The 13,047-nt window shown below is 40.1% G+C and overlaps 1 protein-coding gene across 7 annotated transcripts in view; it reads right to left on the bottom strand.

Moving 5' to 3' along the window:
• ARHGAP24 (Rho GTPase activating protein 24) overlaps nucleotides 1-13,047 on the bottom strand; it is a 463,741-nt gene that overhangs the window by 126,807 nt on the left and 323,887 nt on the right. Inside the window, exon 1 of one of the 7 annotated variants that reach the window (XM_067557118.1) lies at nucleotides 1,787-1,805. The exons of the other annotated variants lie outside the window; for them this stretch is intronic. The gene's annotated coding sequence lies outside the window, so the exon portion shown is untranslated. Of the gene's footprint in view, nucleotides 1-1,786; nucleotides 1,806-13,047 lie in introns of those variants that run through there. 7 annotated transcript variants of the gene reach the window in all.

The raw sequence follows: 13,047 nt of genomic DNA, 5'->3' as shown, positions 1-13,047 counted from the left end.
TAGGAATAAGGTGAAAAATTGATTATGAAACTATCGCCTCAACTCCTGACTGTCAAGTAAGGCATATCTAACCAAAATTGAAAAACCTGACCTCAGGAGCTCAGATGTTATAGTGATGAATATAGTACAAGAACCTACACAGAAGAGAATAGATTGAAGTGAATATAACTGCATACCTATATTACAGTTTCGCTATATTTATTGCAGTAATTTTTATGTACTCCTAGATAGGAAACATCTTACATTACAGCAGATAACTGAAGTTCATAATTTCTTTTTCTCCATTTCTGTTTGCTAAAGAGTGATAATAAAGTGGCATCTTATATTTTTTTTTAAATATAGGGAGGAAATGTGCTGAAAAGTTATTTTATAAGCAGTAAAGCAGACAATTCTGTAAACTCTCTTTAAAGTCTGCAATACATTGCAACAATACCAAATACTAAAATCTAAGTATGTAAAACCATAAACCCTTTCCTAGGCTACCAGGTATTTTGAATGTGTAAAAGTTATGTCACCTAAACCCAGCCATTGTTCAAGAGCAAAGTGAGTTACAGTAGAGCCACTAGGTAGTAATGATCTTATTTCATCTTTAAAACAATGCTACTTTAAAAACCATGACAAATACATTTTGATACAGCATCAAGTCTTGTGTCTGGACAAGAATGTAGAAAGGGTTTTAAAGAAATCTTCACAGGTTATCTCTTTGATAATCAGCATCATAAATAGCTGGTGACAGAACCAGATATTAAATGGAATAATGACCACCACAACAGCTGGAAATGTGCTTGTTAAGCAAATATCAAATAAAGCTAAAGCTTTGAGCTCTCACCTTGCACAAACACACACTTCCAGAAGAGTCAGTAACAATGTAGGCAGTTCCAGTGTGCTAGCCAGAGCAGCTGCTGCTGTTGTGAACTGTTTACAGCACAGCCAGCCCTGTCGTTTTCTCCACTATCTGTTTGTTCTCTGCAGTTTCTCCCATGACTCCACTACACAGGAATGGCAACTACCTCTCTCCTTAGCACTGGTGGTGCACTGGCTGCTATTGAACTCAGGTAACAAAATGACAAGTCAAACAAGGTCAGCAGAAGGTGAGCTGAGAAAAAGTATGCCAGACAGAGACCCTAAACTCCAGGGACCGGCTCCTTTCAAGTGGTACTGAGCTATGTAAATCACAGCTTAGACAATGGGAGGTAAGAAGAGCAGTGAATCTGAGAATCACAACATGGAATAGAGCCAACCAGGAACCCGCCTTTAGGCAATAAACAAACAAACAGAAAGAAGCATTCTAGTGTTTACCAGCACCAAAACCCCAATCAGTCTGTTCTGAAAATATCCTTCTCAGCCTGACTGTAGCCGTAGGGCAAAGCAGGGTTCTGTTGTTTCACAAGTTAATAATATTAGCAGAAAAGAATGGATCATAGCATGGCTTACAGACAGCAAAATAAATAAATAAATAAATAAAAATCCCCAAAATAAATATATTACACTAACTTTAATAAGATTTCTGTACTACTTTTTTTTTTTTTTTTTTTTTTTTTTTTGGCACACTACCACCATTTTTTTTTGCCTCAGTTCCTAGGAGGATCCCACAGTAGGATATCAAGGAGAGATTAAACGATTTAATAGCTGATGGTCAGAGCAGGAATTTTTGGAATGACATCTCTAAGGACATGATCAGATAATACAGAGTGTGCTAAAACTGTGTATTATAGCAAGATTATTTTTATTAAAATACCTGGTTTTGGTTAGCTCTCCTTCCCTACCTGGTAATCTTTAGTATTACCTAAAGCTGTTTTCTCTGGTCTTCCTGCCCTTGTTGGTGGACCCCTCGTAATCACAATACAGCAGCTCCATGGGCTTCAAAACAAGTATTTTGTCGCAAGTGAACTAAAAATAGTGTTGAACGTTTAGTGAAGCACTTGCTTTAGTGACCTTAATGCCAGTTACCACGTGTCCAGAGACTCTCTGGACTTTCTTAGTTCATTGTCAGCAAGCAACATATATATTAATATTAAATGTAGTTCAGACTTACATGGAAAAGAAAGAATTCTTTATCAAGCTCATACAAGTTTTGAATGAGAGAACAGTGAGTAAATCCTGACCTTGAAAACTAAAAGAACAGGGTGGGTGAATTTGTATTGAGAATTTTCCCTGGGAAAAAAGTTGCTTAAAGTTCTGTTATGACCAGGCAAATGACAATAAACTACAGTATAAATTGTGCCGTAAGCAATCAGTAGATCTTTACCCTTTGTGCATATTCCTAACAGAGTCACAAAGATTTTGTTTTATTAGTTTGAACACCTGTTTCCTCTGGAGAGGCAACACCTCTAAGGGAACGTGAGCAGGATTCTGTACTGGCTAATGTATCAACAGGTTGATTAATAGCTGGTTCAAACCTGCAGTACTAGGCATGAGAATTCTGAAAAAGAAGCACTAAGCCACCTGTAAGACTGTTGAGCTTGGTAGTTTGTAGAACTGGCTAAGTGCATAAATGTCTGCAGGAATTTTTTTGAAAATTTTTTTAAATGAAATTGATTTTCTTTGAGAACTTTTGACCATTATACCTAGCTGAAAAACAGGAAAAATGGCAATGAAAATACCCAAATCACAATTTTTTCCTCACAGTTTTGAAAGTTCAACATTTTTCGACTTGAAACTTGTGAATCAGTCAGGTGAAGTGCTGCAAGTGAAAGGAGCGGGCACTGCAGGCCATAGGGACCCAACAAAAACACACTGATTATTGTGTCTTGGAAAGAACCTCTGGAGACAATAGATTTGTATAAGGGAGAACGCTGAGCTTAATTTTGCCAGCAGAAGATTTACAATTGGTGGGGGTGTGCAAGCCAGAAAGAATCCAGCTTGACTCCCAAAAGTAAATTTAGAGGTGATGTTTAAATTAACATATATTAAATTCCCTCACACATTCTCACTAGATTCCCTTGGACTTAGATGGGTGTAATATACAAGACCAGGAGTAGGAAGATGCAAGTCAGCATAGGAGGCAGTTTTAAGGTTTGTTTTTTTAGTTTATTATCTTCTTTCATTCTCCTGGCAGTCGCTTTTTTGCAACATTGAGAGAGCTACACCAGTTTAGCTTGTCTAAAAATCAGTTAAGCTTAGTGAACCAAACTGAGAAGTAGGAGGCTTGTTAGTCACTGGTAAGTGGATGTGAGTCTATAAATATGTAACTATAAGTCTAAATTGTTATAACATATTCACTGAAAGAAAGAGGGAGAGGGTCCAAATCAGGCTGCCTTTTCAACCCATCTTTGAATCTGGACCTCACATCATGGGGGTGCAAATTTGCAGGGCTGGTTCTTAGGGAAAGCATCTCTTCACTTAAACTGAGCAGATATGATTTGGAGTTCTTGAGACAAAATGAAAGTGGAACCCTCTGATGCCATTTTCAGAAGGTCACTTCTCAGACTAGATCCTGGAAGGCCCATCTGGTCTTGAACTTAGGCCTGCACAGCTGTCAGCCAACAGTAACCTCCTTGCTGCCACCTGGTGGCAGTTATAACCAGCTTGCACTCTGCTTGATACAACCTGCTATGGACATAGACCATGGGAAATTCTGTCTCAAGGGGTGTGCCTCCTGGATACCGATTGGCTCCCCACCCTCTAGCCACCCAAGTTCCAGAAGTATCCAGGCAACAGTGTGGATCTCCTGGAGCTGCCGTGACCATTCCTGCTTTCTGATCTTGAACTCCTGGCTTTGACCTTGGCTTGATTCTGGTCTGGCATCCTGACCCAGACTTTGGTACCAATCCCAGCCTAGAACTTGACTATGAACTCTTCTGCTACTCTCAGCCTGAGGTTTGATCCTACTCCAATCTTTGGTCCATAGTGCTGGATGCAATGCATCCGAGGTGCTGAGGGAGTTGGCTGATGTGATTGCACAGCCATTGGCCATTATCTTTGAAAACTCATGGCAATCGGGAGAGGTCCTGGGCGACTGGAAAAAGGCAAATATAATGCCCACTTTTTTAAAAAGAAAGGAGGAGGATCCAGGGAACTACAGACCAGTCAGCCTCACCTCATTCCCCAGAGAAATCATGGAGCAGGTCCTCAAGGAATCCATTTTGAAGCATTTGGAGACGAGGAAGGTGATTCAGGAACAGTTAACATGGATTCACCAAGGGCAAGTCATGCCTGACCAACCTGATTGCCTGCTATGAAGAGATAACTGGCTCTGGGGGAAAGTGGTGAACGTGATATACCTTGACTTTAGCAACGGTTTTGATACAGTCTCTCACAGTATTCTTGCCAACAAGTTAAAGAAGTATGGGTTGGATGAATGGGCTATAAGGTGACAGAAAGGTGGCTAGATTGTCAGACTCAACAGGTAGTGACCAACGGCTTCATGTCTAGTTGGCAGCCGGTATCAAGAGGAGTGCCCCAAGGGTCAGTCCTGGAGCCGGTTTTGGTTCAACATCTTCATTAATGATCTAGAGGATAGGGTAGATTGTACCCTCAGCAAGTTTGCAGATGACAGTAAACTAGGGGGAGTGGTAGATACTCTGGTGGGATAGGATATAGAGTGACCTAGACAAATTGGAGGATTGGGCCAAAAGAAATCTGATGAGGTTCAACAAAGACAAGTGCAGAGGCCTGCGCTTAGGATGGAAAAATTCCATGCTCTGTTACAGACTGGGGACCAACTGGCTAAGCAGCAGTTCTGAAGAAAACAACCTGGGGGTTACAGTGGACAAGATGCTGGATATGAGATAACATTGTGCCCTTGTTGCCAAGAAGGCTAACAGCAAATTGGGCTGCATTAGTAGGAGCATTGCCAGCAGATCAAGAGAAGTGATTATTCCCCTCTATTCGGTACTGGTGAGGCCACATCTGGAGTACTGATTACAGGAAGGATGTGGACAAATTGGAAAGAGTCTAGGAGAGAGCAACGAAAATGATTAGGGGGCTGGAGCACATGACTTATGAGGAGAGGCTGAGGGAACTGGATTTACTTAGTCTGCAGAAGAGAAGATTGAGGGGGTTTTGATAGCAGCCTTCAACTATCTGAAAGAGGATGGAGATAGGCTGTTCACAGAGGTAGCATATGACAGAAAAAGGAGCAAGGGTTTCAATTACAGTGGGGAAGTTCTAGGGTGAATATTAGGAAAACTTTTCCACTAGGAGGGTGGTGAAGCACTCTAATAGATTACCTAGGGAAGTGATGGAATTTCCATCCTTAGAGGCTTTTAAGGCCTGGCTTGACAAAGCCCTGGCTGGATGATTTATTGGGGTTGGTCCTGCTGTGAGCAGGTGGTTGGACTAGATGACCTCCTGTGGTCCCTTCCAACCCTAATCTTCTATGATTCTATGACTGCCCTTTTGAGAATCCTGAAAGAACTGCAGTTTAAAGAATTAAGTGAGATGCAAAATTTTGTTTTAAAAAGATTAAGACTGATGGACAGATTGATAAGATAAAGGTACTGTCGAGAATCTGGGAGGAGGATGGAAAGTTTTTAAATCACTACCTTCTTTGTTTCACACAACCACAGAAATTTAGTAATGGAAAAGACCTAGAAAATCATGTTGTCATTTGGCTGCTAATGGAAGGTTGTTTCCTACAATTTATTCTCTAGTGTTTTTTCCAGTCAAGTTTCAGTTTTGTGTATTTGTTTTTGCAAAAGTAGTATTTCATCATTTTCCTTCTTGGCAGTGAACCCTACAAACCTCTACTATGTCTTCCTACTAGTCACAAAAACATACTGAAAAGCAGCATATACAAATCTACATTCATGGATGTGTCTAGAAGATAGTTTTCTCTTTTGCTATTCAGCTCTCTGGCTACTATTTAGTAGAAGAGGGCATTAAGAGAATGCCAAGTTCTCTCTACTAATTTATTAGGAGAGTGGCTGAGCCTATAACTCAGCCTCATGCAGCCATCTGCTACTGCTGTCTTATGTGAGAAAACCACTAGTTGCAGCTAATGAAGAAGTACTTTAAAAGACATTTCCATAGCCAGCTGCACCCAGCAAAAAAACATCACAGCAGGGTGAATTTTCCCTTCCATCACTCTCTGCCTCTATTATGAGGGCCCAATCCTACTTTATTGAAATCAACAGGAATTTTGCCATTAACTTCTATAGGAGCTGAATATGGCCCTAAGTCATACCCTTTTAAATTTATATTGAGTGAATATTCCAGGTTTCTTATTTTAAAGACTCTCATCTACCACTCCCCTGTCAGAGAAGTAATAAAGCTACAAGCCCTTCAGCATCAGATGAGCCAGCTCTTTGCAGCTGCTTCTACAGGAATAAGTAATATAAGCAGCCACTGCCTGAGGAGTCAGATGATGGATCGAGCTAGATGGTAAAAGAATGAAAATGACAATTTTGGCTACAATTTTTCAAAAGTTAATTATTGAAATCATGACAAAATCGTGGTTTCCTGCAGATAGCTGAACAGCATTAAAACAGAATTAGAGAATCTTCAGTGAAAACAGTGATGCTAAGCCTATTTCTCTCTCCCTCTGAGAAAATCTGTTCTGAAGAGTTCCAGAGTGGTAGCCGTGTTAGTCTGTTTTTAGCACCACAGCAAGAGTCCTGTGGCACCTTAAAGACTAACAAATTTAATTGGGCATAAGCTTTTGTGGGCAGAAACCCACTTCGCCTGTTCTGAAGATCCATCTGAACCTCTTAGAATATTATCATCACATTTGGAGAAAGACACAGTTAATTTGTTCAGAAACCAATATTGAAGTAAGTAGCATATGGTCTAGCCCTCCTTTTACAGCCTGCCCTGACCTTGGCATTTTCAGGTGGCTACCCTAGGCACAGACGGGTCATATTTGCTATAGTAAGAAAATGAAGGGAATGTTGCAAATACTGAAATATAAATCAATCTATGTGGCAAAACTGGCAAAAATTTGAGTGAACCCAATCTACAGAAGTACAAAAAATGGTGTAAAAATAATTCCATACGCTAAATGCTGAGTCAGATGACCCTAAATAAACTGATGAGTGGCACCAGCACCTGTAAACTATTCAACATCTATTTAGACCTCATGAGCTTGATTCTGCACTGGCTTACATCTTGTGTGAAGTGTAATATGCTCACATCAGCTCTATGGGGCAAAGGCTGTTTTTTGTTATATGTTTTCACAGCTCTTCATACAATGAAGTCCTGGTCTATGACTAGGGCTTCTCAGTGCTACCATGATACAAGTTAATAAAAATAATATCAAACAGTATATATTGAGTGGACAGTTCAGCTCTGGTTACATTTTATCAAATTATGCAAATAACTGCACAAGGTGCAAGGTATTGAAGAATTAGACCTCATGATTTCTACTATTCAATAAAAAAAAAATGTAATTTCTTTAGCTTATTGTTTTATAGCTCTTCAAGTCTCCTTTATTCCCTTATACATTTGCTATTTTTACACACATGCCACATTCAGAGAGATCATCTGGAAACTTTGTTTTATCTGTCCCAGTGTTGACCAAGATACTGTTGTTACATTCCTGAAGTCTTTGGATGTACATCATAACCACGGCTGCTTAAGCAGGGAACAGCTGTGTGAGAGGACAAAGAAAAGTGGAGGGAGATAACAGCGAGAAGGTATGTGCAGCAAATTTTGCTGTCAGTAGGGCTTGTGGATCTCTAGGCTGCTGGTATAGAGACATTACCTTGGCCCACAGTAACGAGACGTTTGAAAGCTTAATGATAAAAATAATTTTGTTGGTAGGACGGATGAGCCAGGAAAGAAATCACACAACTTGAGCATGAAAAGGTGAGGGGTCAGAGAATTTTTTGGGCCCAATAATCCTCTTTATCTTGGTATAAATCAGGAGTAATTCCATTAAAAGTCAATAGAGTTGCACAGCTCTAAAACCAATGTAAGAAAGAGGAAAATCAGATCATTAGTGTTCAAAGGCTGGATGGAGTTTGCAGCTTCAGGAAGTCACATGCATCAAGATTTTGGTCACTATGTACTGTGCCCACCAAAAATGGAGGTCTCCTTTTGAAACTGAGGCCAAATGTTTACACCAAGTAGTAACTGTTTTTTATCACTTGGGCATCAGCTGAAAACATCTTTCAGGAAGTTTTCTGCAGATGTGTGGGTCAGAGGACCTGGGGATTCTGCCCTGGCTAGTTCCTGGCAGATGATTGAAGCTCCAGCACTGCCCTGCTTTTAGGATTACTTTAAGGAGAACGTACTTGCTTTTTTTGTGTCTCATGAGAGACTCAATATGGACTCTCAACTGACTGAGTTTCGACATTCTGGTTGTGCCTGTATATTAAAGATTCATTACAAACCTGTTTTCATATGTTCATCATTTCATGAAGATTCACTTTTGGGTCTGAAACGCTCTCCTGTTTGAGTTCCATTTAGAGGTGAGTTTTTAGGCAAGTCTGAGCAAAATCCTTTCAGATATTTTTGTGTTTGTGGCATTATGAAAAAACAAAACACCATTTCTCTTTTATCCAATTTTTTCATCATGCTTATAACAAAACAACGGACAATTGCAATGGTCAAGTATGCAGTGGCTGAGGTTTTTAATGGGGAGTAATTAGTCTAGAGATAGTGAAAAAAAACCAAAAATGTTATGAATGGTGGAAAGTAACTTCTGAGCATGTCTAAGGTTTCGGCTAAGAGCCTTCTGGGAGAATCTAATGAAGCCCTGCTCTCTATAGGACAAAGATGGCAGATATGAATTTCTCTGCCCAGCCTGTCATGCCCAGAGCCAGCTGCTGGCAATATTTGCCTGATGGACATTTTTAATGTCCCACTGAAAAGCATCTTCATTATTATGAGACTGAAGATAATTGAGTGCGTTATTTTTTTTTAATCTTGTAATTTTAGGGTTTCTGCAATTTTTGTTCCATTGTGCAAATTTAAAATACAAAAACATTTGAAGGCCTGATTCTCTTCTCATGTCCACTGGTTCAAAACAGGAGTAATTTCATGGATGCTCATGACATGATACCAATGAGAGAAGAGAATTCAGACCCAGAAATCTGAATCTTAAGGGTCAAACAGAACCATAAAATTGGCCAGCGTTTGGTTTTGGAAAAAGAACTGGTTACAGGTTTCTAGCAGAGATGGACTTGGACCAAGACCCCATCCCTGAACATCCCCAAAACTCTGGGACCAAATTGTGTCTTTTGGATCCTTCTCTACTTCCCATGAGAGTGGAATAAACATTACAAAGAGAAAAGCTATCTTCAGAACTCTCAGAAAGCAATTAAAATGTACAACATGACTGCAAACGTTATGGGATATTCCTGTAGGAAAGTAAATCATTATAGCTGTGCAACATGCACTCAATGATAAAAAAAAAATAAAAAAAACCTAGGTGGTGGAATAAAGCTGACCGAGTACAGTCTTTAATTGTAAGCTGAAGGTAGAGAAAGTACTTGAAAAGAGACAAAGGTAGGTCAGATTCCAATTACAGTTACTCCAGATAAGAATCTGACCCAAAAGGTATACCTGTGTGAATATTTAATGTAAGTATAATGCATTCATGGCTTCCGTTTCTTGTATTGACTCCAATTCCCTTTTATTTTACTGTAGTTCAGTTCCACTCAGTACTTCTGAAATAAGCATGGGTTTTTTGGGGTGGGGGGAAAGGAGGTGGGTTTTTTTGTGGGCCACAAGGTTGCCTGAATAATTCTAAATCTGACATAGTAATGTCATTTCATGAATGCTAAATTCAGCTCTAGCATGTGAAGGGCTATCAGCTGCATAACAATTTAACTTGCGTGATAACACTTTTGGCTGCCAAAAATCCCTCTTCAAGAGCTGTGAGACCAATCAGGAATCATCAATGTGCTACATTTCAAAGAGGCAGACAGACACACCACTTCTGCTAATATAATCTGTTAGGAAAACATCTTTCCTGTCTCTCCTGTATATCTGTTTGTTGCAGATGGAAATATGTAGATTTACATAGCCAAATTTATATGCAAAGAGCATTTAAAACAGCAATTTCCTTTCTGTTTTGAGGTTGGAAATGTATGGTGTCTCTGTGATGCATTTATCTTCCTCAGATAAGAAGGCACCAGCTGGTATTGTGTTTGGTTTTATAAAACAAGTAAACACAAATCTATTAATTACAACAGAGAATTTAGCTCCTATGTGTGTAGATTTCTCACTAAATCAAGACTTATTACACTGCAGCACAAGCTTTGAGCTGAGGCAGAGCATTTAAGAGACCACCTATTCTGCTATATATAACTGCTTCCTAAATAAAGCCTTGTGCCTTTCTTATATGTATCGTGAGGATCATGTGTGAAATAGCAAAGAATGGACTTAATTTTTTAGGTGCTTAGACAAGTATCAAGACAGTTTCATGCTGTCAAATGCTGGTATGGTTGCTTCAACCTGAGCTTCTTCTCATAACAGCTCTGTCACGGTTCCAATCTAAACAAGGAGAACAAAAGTGAAAACTCTTCTTTGGCAGCATTGATCAGAACTGGTAGAAGAGTTATTTAAAAATTAGATCTGACCAGGTCCAATACAAGGGTGAAACAGAGAGGCTTAATACTTGCTTCTTAAAGAGGTGGAAGGGAGCCCTCTAAGTTCTCCATATCTGGATAGCACAGATAGACCCTATACTGGACAAATGGACCCAAGTCCTCATACTTCATAAATTATCCAAAACTTCTCTTAAGCTCAGGCAGCTGTCAAATAAATTCAATGTTTTGCTGTACTTATGTATGTATAAATGCCAAAAGAATGACCTTATTCATGGATACAGTATGTACTTTGTGGTCCTCACTACATTCCTTCTTCCATACTCTTTGATGGATCACTGCAGGAGGCTGATCCACTCTCACCCAGGACAATCACATACCCTTCCCTGCTGTGGGAGAAAGGTCCAATCACAGCAACATTTTAGTCACAAGTGCTGTAGGGCCAAATCATAGTCCCTATTCAAATTATTTTGATTATTATTCATGTTTACTACAAAAGTACCTACAGACTAACCAAGGAGGCACCACTGTGCTAGGCACTGTACAAAAAGACTCTGCCTCAAAGAACATACAATCTAAATAGACAATACATTCACAGGGTGGGGGCAAGGGTGAAACATATAAGCAGAGTGAACTATGTTGGTGGCACATATCACATTAGTGCCACCATTTTTTTTGCTATAGTGCACAGCCCACGTAAACTTGCTTTGCACTAGGGCAAAGGAGGAAGGAATCCTTCCCCAACGGGTCATGGAACACAAGAGCAACGAAGTTCCCCAGACACTAGCATTTATGACCCTTGAGCTCCCACTGCACATAGAGTTTAAGCCAGTGGGCCTACCTAGCCACCCACCCAAATACTTCTCTCCAGACATGAAGGTGTAGAGAAAATTCCACTGAGCGGTGCCTCTCTGTGCACAGCTAGAGTGGAGTCTCCTGTACAGCTTTCTCTGCAAAGAAAATATGCAACAGATCATCTGTCTTTGAAGCCTTCTACAAACGACATTTAGTTCTTCACAATTCTTGTAACAGCTGGGTGATACATTTGTGCCACCCTCTCCTTCATCAAAAAAAAAAAAACAAAACCACCACCACCTACAATCCTCAGTGCTGTCAACTCCAAGCATGAGTCATGAACCAATGTTGGCAACACTGAATCCCATATAAAAAGTTGTGAATTTTGCTTACTCAATGTGAGCCTTTTATGGTCAACAGCACAATCATCTACATTGCTTCCACTCAACCACAGCTGTGGCAAATAGTTATGTTAAATGGTGGTTTAAATGTCCAATTTAAAAAAGTGTGATGAATATGGAGACTGAGGTATAGCCTGACATGTGTGCTACCAGGAAAAATGGTTCCTTCCACTCAGGTTTAAGTCTCTCAAGTAAGGCCGTGGGGGCAACCTTAAACTGAGACTGTCCAGGCCAGACCTGACCTGTAGCTAGCCACACCCTGATTTCAGCATTAAACTTTCCTCTGCTTTTGCCTTCTATGTGCCTCTGCAATTTGCTAGAGATTTTGTTTCCTCTCTAGATAATAAAAGATTTATCACAGAATCATATGACAGCTTTCCTCTTCAGTTTCCCACCATCTTCCTAGACTCAATCATTCTCCTCAGCAGCAGTGTGGATGATTATCTTGTCCACTGCAATGGCCTTTGTTGGCAGGGATGAAGACAGAATTCGAGACTGGTTTACTCTTTGTCAGTTTCATAAGCAATATCATTTTTGAAAGTTGAACTAGACAGAATTGAAGGCTCCAGGGGATTGGTCATAGGATTTGAAGCCTCTCTCTTCTTAGTCTCCTGTTCAAATACAATCCTGGTCAATAGTGACTAAAAGTTGCCACATCTGACATCTGTTTGGTGGCTTAACTAAGTGAGCGGGCGTTCTTGGTGCAGTTCCTTGTGGAAGCATCCATATTATTCTAAAAGCTAAAGTCACAACTAGCCCCCTTGATATTAGTTTCAGTAAAAAGGTCAAGGAGAGAATGGTCCTGGAGAATGAATCTTCTAATTTTCAGTCAGCGCTGGGGAATATTGGTAGAGTGCTGTGTGGAAGCTTGCACTGCATGAGTGTACTGTGGCTAAATAGAGACATCAGTACAGGAAGCCCAGACCGTTAGCAGCTCTAAAAGAAGTCGGGAAAAATATATTGATCAGAGAAAAAATATAATGAAGTCAGCTTCTGGAGCAACCTTGTGACAGGAGTCAAAACCCTACCTCTTTCTCTGCCCTTTCCAAGATCCAGAAATGCAAGAGGTGCCACATTGTTACAATTAATTAAATCCTTGTCTCATGTCAGGAGTTTTCTGTCATCAGCATATTGCTTCCATATTGTAGGAAAATGTTTTGTTATTTTTGTAAATTCAAAATATTATGTCACCTGACATGTTTTCAATAGTTTGGAGGTATGAAGTGAAGGTGTAGATGATCAGGGTTCCCCTGCAGCCTGAGGTTTCATGCTTTCTTCATGCTCTGGACTGGAAAGGCTACAGGTAAACAGGTCAAATGAGGTATGTCTACACAGCAAATAAACATCTGCTATTGGCCTGGGTCAACTGACTCAGGTTCACGGCACTCGGGCTGTAAAACTTCTGTGTAGATGTTTGG

Source organism: Emydura macquarii, unplaced genomic scaffold, assembly GCF_026122565.2.
Source record: "Emydura macquarii macquarii isolate MOO-44397 ecotype Brisbane River unplaced genomic scaffold, CSIRO-AGI_Emac_v2 contig_1790, whole genome shotgun sequence".
Lineage (NCBI taxonomy): Eukaryota > Metazoa > Chordata > Testudines > Chelidae > Emydura > Emydura macquarii.
This window is presented reverse-complemented; position numbering and strand designations above follow the sequence as displayed.